Genomic DNA, 10,421 nt, shown 5'->3' with positions numbered 1-10,421 from the left:
CAATTTAGCTTAAACCGTGAGAATCAAGCAAACCTCACAGCCGTCAGGGTCTTAAAGTGACAGGCACTGAATTCGACTTGCACATCACCAATGCAGTAATGACATGAAAGAGTAGTCTATATCGTTTAAACTTTATAAATAGTAATAGTTTAGCTCACAGGTCAGATGTGGCCTTTGATTAAGCTTTAATTTTGTGTAATTAATTGTAAATAATACGTTCTTTGTTTTGCATTGTGCCATTTCATGTTTGTTTCATTTCAATTTCTAATAATAATTTAAGTAATAATTGCTAATAATGTAAATGGGGAAAAAAGTATTTAATTGGTGTTTATGTAGCCTAGGGGTTGTGGACTGTTCTGAAGGAAATCTGACTTTATTGCAGTATGAAAAGGAACCAGAATATCCAACAGTTCTTTGTTAGCAAGAAAAGCTGATGAAGACAGTGAACTGATCAGAGCAGCTGACGTTAGCAGTACCAGCAGTGGTTCAGATAATGTTAGCGAGTCAGATCAGGATGATGACAGGCAGGGTAAAGCGACTGAGCTAGCAGCTTCACCTGATGACCTGGGTATGTAAAATTAAAAAGATTTAATAGGCTATGTATTTCGAAAAAAATAATAGTAACAGCATTTTTATTTAGCCTACACAAAATAAAAATGTTTAGGCATCTAAGTGAAATCATTCTAAATGCTATTTCAGATTCAGACAAGGGTACTGGAGACACTTCAGATCCTTACAGAGGTATGACATCTCGGCTATATCTGATTGAATTGCACTTGTTTTAGTTAATACAACAAAATGTATTTTACTGTATGTATGTTTTATCCTGGTTAAATTTTATATAGAAAACACATGTTTGTATGATTTGCTGAATTACTTTTGTTCTTTCCAGACATCTCCCAATCAAGGGCAGCAGATCCAACTCAACCTGTGCTAGGATGTTTCCCAAGACCACACAAGGTCAGAAAAGAAGGGCATTCAACCCGCAGTGAAATTTGATGTAAGAGTACGGCCTTTGTCCTTCAATTTATGAGTATGGTGTTTGAAGCATGATTTTATGATGCCACCCTTGAATTAATCAGTGCTCCACTAAGGCCACCCCTGTTAAAAAAGTCTAGAATCGCCACTGACCGGGGGACCGGCCACTATGTTTGGGGGTCTCACCGGTGTGAGTTAAATACCACAGTGGTACAAGGCGTGGAAATGTTGCAGCAGACTTTGGAGGCTTTTGAAGATGCTGTTGGCTCGTGCTATTTCCTGTGACCCTTGTCTGCGTGTGAAGCTGATCGACTATGGTGCGATTATTCTATGTTCTATGAGAGTTCTATGTGGAGAGTGTATGTGTGTTCTTTTTTTATTTTTTTTTATTTTTGGTTTATTGCTTTTATATTGATTATTTTCTGTCTTTTCCCTTCAGAATCTGGGGTACCCATGTTTCCTGAAGCCTTCTGGGTGTGGTAGTGGTTTTATTGACATTTGCAGTGTTCAAAAAGGTTGGAGTGTTGTGAGAGAGCACGAGTGGTTGTTACTGATTGTGTTGTATTTTATTAAATGGTGTTTTTCAGAATAAACTGTTTTGTATTATCATTGCTATCTGTTATCTGAAAATAATATCATACTGCCACATATATTTAATGAGAGGTTGATTAAAGGAAGGTGTTTCATCACTGTTTACCTAGTTTACCTGAGTAGTTTACCTGAGCAGATGACTCCAGCATCTTCTTTAGGACCACAGGCTTGTCCACTTTGTCCTAATGACACACAATTCTTCAGTGTAGACTCTGATCCAGTACACATGAGAGCACCCATCCAAACTGGTCCTGATCCTGATCCAAAATGAGCAGCACTCAGAGTATCTACAGGTTCTCCACAGTCCAGCTCTCGACACACCACTGCAGCATCAGCCAAATCCCATAATTCACCACACACTCTTCCCCACTGACCTCTATGAAGAACCTCCACTCTACCAGCACAGTGACTACTACCATTTACCAGTCTCACATTCACATGGTCTAAATATTGAACAGAGAGAATGATATATGAAGAGACAGTGGAGGACAGAAACAAATAAATATTGACAATTGACATGAAATATATATATATATATATATATATATATATATATATATATATATATATATATATATATATATAAAAAATCTGCATTTTTTAAAAATGAATTTACGCAAAGAAAAATTACTCCCAACCTGCACACATTAGTCCAATGCCACTGTAATGAGAACAATTGTTTTGATATGATGGTGATGTTGGGCAGAGGTGAATCAGAGAATCATTTCCTCTACACTGAATCTCTTGTGTCCACATCTGAGCGTCTCCTTTGTCAAAAGCAGCTGCTCCCAGCACCTGTACAGGAGCCCCACAGTCCAGCTCTCTACACACAACCTCTGCATCCTGCTGGTCAAAGACAGCGTCACACACTGACATCCACGTCTGATTATGAAGTATCTCTAACCTCCCAGAGCAGCGAGAACCTCCAACCAACCTGTCACCTGAACAAAGAAAGAAAAAGAAACATTTAAACACTTCATAAGTTTTCTTTATAATTTTATTAACATAAGTTAATACATTTGGTATAATGAAGTACAGTACTGTAATGTACAGTACACCATTATTTTGAATCATTCATTAAACCAGGTTAATGTCAAATGTGATCTTTTATTTTTAACTCAGACTTGTTCCTCATGATATGTTCATCTTAATTTATACAAACTGATATGTTTTAAATGGATATGTACATTGTCGTATATATATATATATATATATATATATATATATATATATATATATATATATATATATATATATATATATATATATATAAGTGCTGTTAAATTAATCGCATTTAATTGCATCAAAAAAGTTTGTGTTTACATAGTATATGTGTGTGCTGCATACATTTGTTTATTTATTTTATTTATATTATATATTTTTAGAATTTGTATTACTATATTATTATTTATTTATAATGCATATGTATATTTAAGAAAAATATGTTGTTTTATATTTTAAATATATTTATACATAATAGAAATTAAATGAATATAAAAATATAAATGAAAATAAATGTCAATATTTTCAAAATATATACTGTATGTATGTAATATATATATATACAGTACATACACATATATTATATAAACTCTCAATTTTTAACAAAATTAATAAAAAAAAATCTAAAAGGAAAAACTACATTTTACCCCACAAATATCACACTGCAATGTGTTCAGAAGGAATATAAGGAAATAATAATAAAAATAATATTTTCAAATATTAAATATAGCTGCAAGGTACATTTAATGAGCCCATTAGTGGTCTTCCACTGCCATCTAGTGGTTATATTCACAATTTCTCATATGGCACTGTGTTTTTAACCTCTATAATTACCATATGTCCAGATCTCCATGAAAATGTGCATGCTTGTGAAGAGTCATACAAAGAATGTTTTCAAAAAGTTCGAAATGTTTAGAGATTTTGTTCACATTTTATAGGCTTTTGGGTATATCTGGCCACACCCCTTTTCTAAATGACCCCATTATAAGCTAACCAAAGGATAAAATTCAACTTTCTTTTTTTTCTTTCATTTTTTTTTCTTTTTTTTTTTAATAATTATTGATTTACAGAGTCCAGATAATTATTCTGTAGTGATTTGATCAAGATTGAGCAAAAAAACCTAGGACTAGTATGCACAATTAGGTTTTTAACATATTTGTGAATATTCAATGAACTTGATTGACAGCATTAGTCCCAGAGGCAAAGTTGTTCAGAATGAGGAGATCTGTCATATGATATGGAAATCTATTGTTTTTGTGAATATCTGAACATGTTTTGAGGACATTTTCTATAGAATTCTTGGCCTTTTTAACTGTTATAGCTCCACTTATGGTCTGATCTCCTCGAACCTTGCATGCTTGTTAAGAGTAATCTGACTTGGAATCTGTCCCACAGGTGGCCACACACTTGCATAGTTTGCGTTTTGCTACTTTTAGTTATGACTACTTTTGCATAGTCATGCAGTAATTATTTTGACAAAAAGTCTTTAGTTTTATTATATTCATAAGAGAAAGATAGTCTGTATCGATTTTTCCCGGAAAAACACGAGCACCTGGAGGCGTGACGTGTGGGCGGAGCAAAAGAATCACGAGCGCCAGTAGGCTTTTGCGTAGAGAGCATGTGGAAGCTGTGACATTACCGTGAGGGAAAAACCATCATCCAAAACAAACCATGGCTTACAGTCAGATTCAGACGTTTATTTATGATCCAGAATCAGATCCAGAGGCTGAAACTGAAAGAGAACAGCAGCAGCAACGACTCGCTCCGAGCGGGGCTCGAACCCGGGTCTCCGGCATGGGAGGCGGACGCACTAACAAGGAGGCAGAGATATTTGAAGCAGTTTTACTCACCGCCTGCGGTTCCAACACACGATCGTGACCCTTTTTCGTTGGGATTGCATCATCCTTAAGAAATAAACGATACGCAAATCTGTCGTCAAACTGGACCTTGTGAACAAGCATCTTCGAAATGCAGGGAACAAACAAAAACACTTGCACAACTCCGTTGATGCTCTGTAAAAATAAACTCCATCCACTGGTCCCTTAATGCTGTTTTTTTTTTTTTTTTGGTAATCTGTGCAGGGTTGTCTTGCCCTGGAAACCAAAAACACACTTCTTTTGTGACTTTTCGCGACGCTCTCGCTCTGATCAGTGAATCGCTTTGATCAGTGAAATGTCTGTGCTCTGCTCAGCCTCGCTATACGGGAGCGCGCGCTCTTCCGGCAGAAGTGCCTTAGGACCCATATAAGGAAATTCCGCTCCATCTGACGTCACACAGAGCCATACTCGAAAAAAACTTTCCGAAACTTGGAGAAGTGGCCAAGATGGCGTCCTTCTAATCAGACATACATTATCTCTGTCCTTAGTAGACGCAGAGTTTGCAGCTGGAAATTACATCCCAGCGTCTATTTAACTTCCTATAATACGAAGATACCTCTTACATCTCAATGGTATTGAGGGAATAAATGTTTTGGATGGGCAAAAGGAGAAGTAGGAAACACTCCTCTCATCACAACGCTGTTGCAAACGAGATGGAACTTCCTTGTGAGTCTGTTATGGAGACCTGTTGCCTGGCCGATTTCCCGAGTCTGCCTGAAACACCCCAAAAAAATGATTCTCCGGCCAAAAAAAGGAATCAAGTTGGTGCAAAACCTGATTCTGAGAACACTTCGGAAGTGCTTGAAGCTATTCATGCACTTGGCTTGAAACTTGATCAAATGCACTTAAAGGTTTCGGCGATTGAGGAAAACCACGGAGCTCACTTCGACCAAGGTGGACAGTTTAGCAGCCTCAGTACAAAATCTCATCGTCGAAGTTAACTCTCACGATGAACGATTATCCTTGATGGAGAAAGAAATCCAAACTTTAAAGGACGAAAACGCGACTTTGAAGTCTAATATAGCAGAGGCTCAACGTTACACTCGACGTTGGTCTCTCAAATTGCATGGCTTGAAGGAGGCTGATGGTGAAAATGTCAGACGGATAATGCTCTTGCGAAGGTTGCTCCAGATGTTCAAGACCAGCTTGATCAGGTGGTGGATGTAGTTCATCGTATTGGTCGCAAATCAATGCCACCAAATATGCGACCCATTATCGTTCTCTTCTCGATGCGCCGTTACCGGGACGCGATTTGGAGGGCAGCCAAAAACTCCAGATTTTTACTGGACAACGCGCTTCGCATCTCTGAGTTGCTATAGCCTGAAGACAAAGCGGCAAGAGAAAAACTGTGGCCGAGGGTGAAGAAGGCTAGAGAGGAAGGCAAAAGGGCTATATTTCGTGGTCCACATGCATACATCGAGGGGAAAAGGATTGACACTAATGACTGATGGATTTCAGACTGAAAAACCATTAAAGGCATCTTCAAATTTTCTTACTTGCCGGGGCGAATTATAATTTTTTTCCCCATAATTGTTTACTGCCTGTTGCATCTCCGGGGCTTCTAATTTAAAATAGTAAATTTCAGCTTCAAGACATTAGGTCTTGAAGCTTGGTAATTTGTGAATTTTTTCTTTCTTTTTTCTTTTTCTTGTTCTAGTTCTTTCGGAATGGACTTTAAGTTTAATTCTCTGAGCATAGTGTCATTGAATGTAAGGGGCGTTCGAGAAATTACGAAGCGAAAGGCTTTATTTCTATTTTTAAAACGGACAGATGCTAACTTTATTTTTTGTCAAGAAACAAATTCTACAGACTTGGATGAAAAATGTTGGAAATCTCTATGGGGAAAATCTATTTTTTTCAGTCACGGCACTTCACATTCAGCTGGAATTTTGGTTTTGTTGAACAGATTTAAAGGAGACGTTCTGAACTCTGTGACGTGTGAAAACGGAAGATGGGTTATTTTGACTGTGAAATTAGACAATACTATATTTATACTTTGTAATATTTATGGTCACAATTCCAATACGTTGAATAAGTCATTATTTGCAAAGGTTTCTGATATTATTCAATGCAAACTTGATGCATTCCAAGCTTTATATGTTATATTTTCAGGCGACTTTAATGAATACGTGGATAATCTGTGTGATAGATATCCACCTCGTTCTTCTCAACGTGATGCACAATAAAATTTACCTTCTCTATGTGTCAATTTATCTCTTACTGATGCTTGGCTATTCTACAACCCTGGAATATCTGAATATACTTGGTCTAACAAAGACAAATCTTTGCAATCTAGAATTGATATGTTTTTTATTTCTACATCTGCCTTGCAATATGTCAAGGAAATCGTTCAAAAGTAAGCCCCTTTAACTGATCATAAGCTTATTTCTTTAACCCTTATAGGCACAAAAGAGAATTCTAGTCTTAGAGGGTACTGGAAATTTAATAATAATCTTCTTAAGGATGAATACTTCAATAATAGTGTTAAAAAATTTGCAAATGACATTTTGGAAGATGTAAAGGAAGGATTTAAATGTAAATTGGAAATTTTTTAATATAATGTCAGAAAGATTGCAGTTAAACGTAGTAAAGAATAAAAAAAAATGAATAAACAAAATGAGTTAGAGTTAATTAATAAATTAGGGATACTGGAACATAAGCACAATCTTACTAAGGAGGAAGAAGCTGAATTGGTTGCAATTCAATCCCAGCTAGACTTGATCTATTTAGACCTGGCTAAAGGTGCTTTTATTCGTTCTAGGGCGAAATGGCTTGAAGAGGGAGAAAAAAATACAAGTTATTTTTTCGCACTTGAAAAAAGAAATGTTAAAAGAAATGCTTTAACTGCTTTAAATATTAACGGGAATCATTGTATGGATCAGAAAACAATTTTTGACTTTGTTTACTCTTTTTATAAAGAAATATATGATTCCAAATTTGATTTATATAATTAAGAAGAATTCATTAAAATAGTCCATCAACATACTCCTATTATTAATAAAGATTTTCATGATTTTTGTGAATCCAATATAACTTCTTCTGAGATCAAAGATGCCCTGTTAAGAATGAAAAAAGGGAAAGCACGGGATAGACGGGTTGACAGTAGAATTTTACTTACATTTTTGGGAACTGATCGAAATACCTCTTTATAATATGTATAATGAATGTATTAACAGTGGTGGAATGACTAATACTATGTTAAAAGGTATAATTTCATTAATTGCTAAACCGGATAAAGATCCAAATTTGATAGAAAATTGGAGACCAATCTCTCTTCTAACAATTGATTATAAATTAATTACTTTAGTATTTGCTAACAGATTACCAGAAGGTTTAAATAAAATTATTAGTGAATGTCAATCAGGTTTTTGAAAGGACGACACATAACTAACAATATTAGACTTGTGCTTGACCTTTTGGATTATGCTGAGAATGTTGATGAAGGAGACGTTATTTTCTTTTTAGACTTTTATAAAGCATTCGATACAATTGAACATGAATTTTTATTTAAAACTATAACACTTTTTGGATTCGGAAATACATTTTTGAATGTAGTTAAAATGTTTTACAATGATATTAATAGTTCTGTAATACTTAATACTTCCACCTCTAAATGATTTAACATTAACCGAGGAGTACGTCAAGGTTGTCCAATTTCCCCCTTTTTATTTTTGTTGGTTGTCGAGTTATTATCCATTGGTATTGCTAATAATGAACAAATTAAAGGTCTCCAAATTTTTGGTAAAGAAATTAAAATTTCACAATTGGCGGATGACACAACCTTATTTTTAAAGAGCTCATCTCTTATTCCTACTGCTATCTCTTTCATCAACATTTTCTCTAAGGCTTCTGGCCTAATTCTAAATTTATCCAAATTTGAAATCCTTCCTTTACACAATTTAAATGATAAAGTTATAAGTGATATTCCAGTGAAATCCTCTGTCAAATACCTAGGAATTCTTATAACAAAGGATGTTACAGAAAGACAAAGCTTAAATTTCTCCTCTAGATTAAAAAAGACCAAAGCATTATTAAACTGTTGGTTACAACGTGATCTCTCTGTTTATGGTCGTGTCCTATTATGTAAAGCAGAAGGCTTATCTCGATTTGTCTATCCCGCCTTATCTTTATATGTTAAAGATTCTTATTCTAAAGATATCAATAATCTGTTTTATTCTTTTATTTGGAAAAACAAATCCCAAAGACTGAAGAAAAGAGTTCTTACTAACAAGAAAGCTGAAGGGGGTCTGGAAATACTCTATTCTGAAGATGTTAATAGAACTTTTAAAATCAATTGGATTAAAAAATGTTTGATTGATCGTTCTCCCTTTGGAACCACATCCCACACAGTCTCTTTGACCAAATAGGTGGCTTTGAATTTCTGTTAACTTGTGACTTTAATATTTCTAAACTCTCTCTTAAATTGTCAAAATTCCACCAGCAAGTGCTTTTAGCATGGAAAATTTGCTACTCACACAATTTCTCTCCTCACACTGCCTTCATATGGAATAATATCAATATAACGAGTGCCAATAGATCTTTATTTTTAAGGAATTGGTTTAACAGGGATATTAATCATCTGATTAATATGTTTGATCATTTTGGAAATCTTTTAACTTATGAACAATTTATGCGAATCCACAATTTCCCTGTGCATTTTAAGGAATTTAATTTAGTCATTAAAGCTATTCCTTCTACTCTTGTACATCTGGTTAAAAGTCATATTCACTACAACTCTATAGTAAGGACAAAACCAAAATTAATTTTAAACGGTCTTGAATTGATTGGTAAAAAATGCAATAACAAGCATATTTACACTATTTTCCAAAAACAAAATAAAATAACACCTAGAGGAAAATGTTTTTGGAACTCTATTATTGATAATATTAATTGGAAGACTGCTTGGTTAATCCCATTTAAATATTGTATTAATAACAAAACTAAAGAAATACATTTTAAAATTTTGCATACCATCTACCCTGTTAAATCAATAATTTCAAGATACTCTGATATTGATGATTTATGTTCTTTTTGTAAAAATGAGAAAGAGGTATTAACACATTTGTTTTTTGATTGTAAAATTTCCCAAAAGTTTTGGAAAGAATTGGCAGATTTAATTTTTTCTTTTGTAAAGGATAAATATAATTTTTCTTTAAAGGATATTATTATGTACTATGAAAATAATGTAAACAAAGGTCTTGAATACATTGTTAATTTATTCATATTGCTGGCAAAATTCTACGTACATAAACAAAAATGTTTAAACTCATCCCCTATATTTAAAGTATTTTTAATTGAATTTGATTGTTTTATATCTTCATTGAAATTGATAAAAAACTAAAAGTCATTAACATGCCTAAAATATTATGAAATTTTCTTTAAATCCCCTGTTACTTATTAATGTAATTGTATATCACTGACTGTCTATGTATGTTATTTGTTCTGTGTTCAATAAAAAAAAAAAAAAAAAAAAAAAAAAAAAAAAACTTTCCGAAACTTGTGACAAACCGGAAGGAGTATTTTGGGAACAAAAATACTCCTTCAAACGTACAACTTAATTTTTGAAACTTTGTCCATGTTTAACATGGGAATCCAACTCTTTAACAATGTAAAAAACTCAGTATGCATGAAATAGCATTTCACCCCCCCTTTAAAGCTCAGTCCCCTTAAAAGGATAGTTCTGTTATCATTTACAGACCCTCCTGTCGTTCCAAACCTGTATGAGTTGAACATATGTATGTTGAATATAAAGAAGATATTTTGAAGATTGCTGGTAATCAAACAGTGAGTGTTTCCTAGTATTTTTTTTCCTACTGTGGAAGTCTATGGGAACCACCAACTGTTTAAATACCATCAATATTCAAAATATCTTCTTTTGTGTTCAATATAAGAAAGAAACTCTAAAATACTGGTTTGGAACGAAATGAGTAAGGGTGAGTAAATGGTTTTTGGGTGAACTCTCCCTTTAACGCA

The 10,421-nt window shown here is 34.1% G+C and overlaps 1 long non-coding RNA gene across 1 annotated transcript; it reads left to right on the top strand.

The window, feature by feature from the left end:
• The first annotated feature begins 363 nt into the window (after positions 1-363).
• On the top strand, positions 364-977 carry LOC113048062 (uncharacterized). Its single transcript, XR_003276393.1, has 3 exons — positions 364-568; positions 700-741; positions 893-977. It is a non-coding gene; the product is annotated as an uncharacterized LOC113048062 (long non-coding RNA).
• Positions 978-10,421: the final 9,444 nt, after the last annotated feature.

The sequence above is a fragment of the Carassius auratus genome, chromosome 29 (assembly GCF_003368295.1).
Source record: "Carassius auratus strain Wakin chromosome 29, ASM336829v1, whole genome shotgun sequence".
NCBI lineage: Eukaryota > Metazoa > Chordata > Actinopteri > Cypriniformes > Cyprinidae > Carassius > Carassius auratus.
The sequence above is the reverse complement of the archived record's forward strand: the minus strand, read 5'-3'. Positions and strand labels throughout refer to the sequence as shown.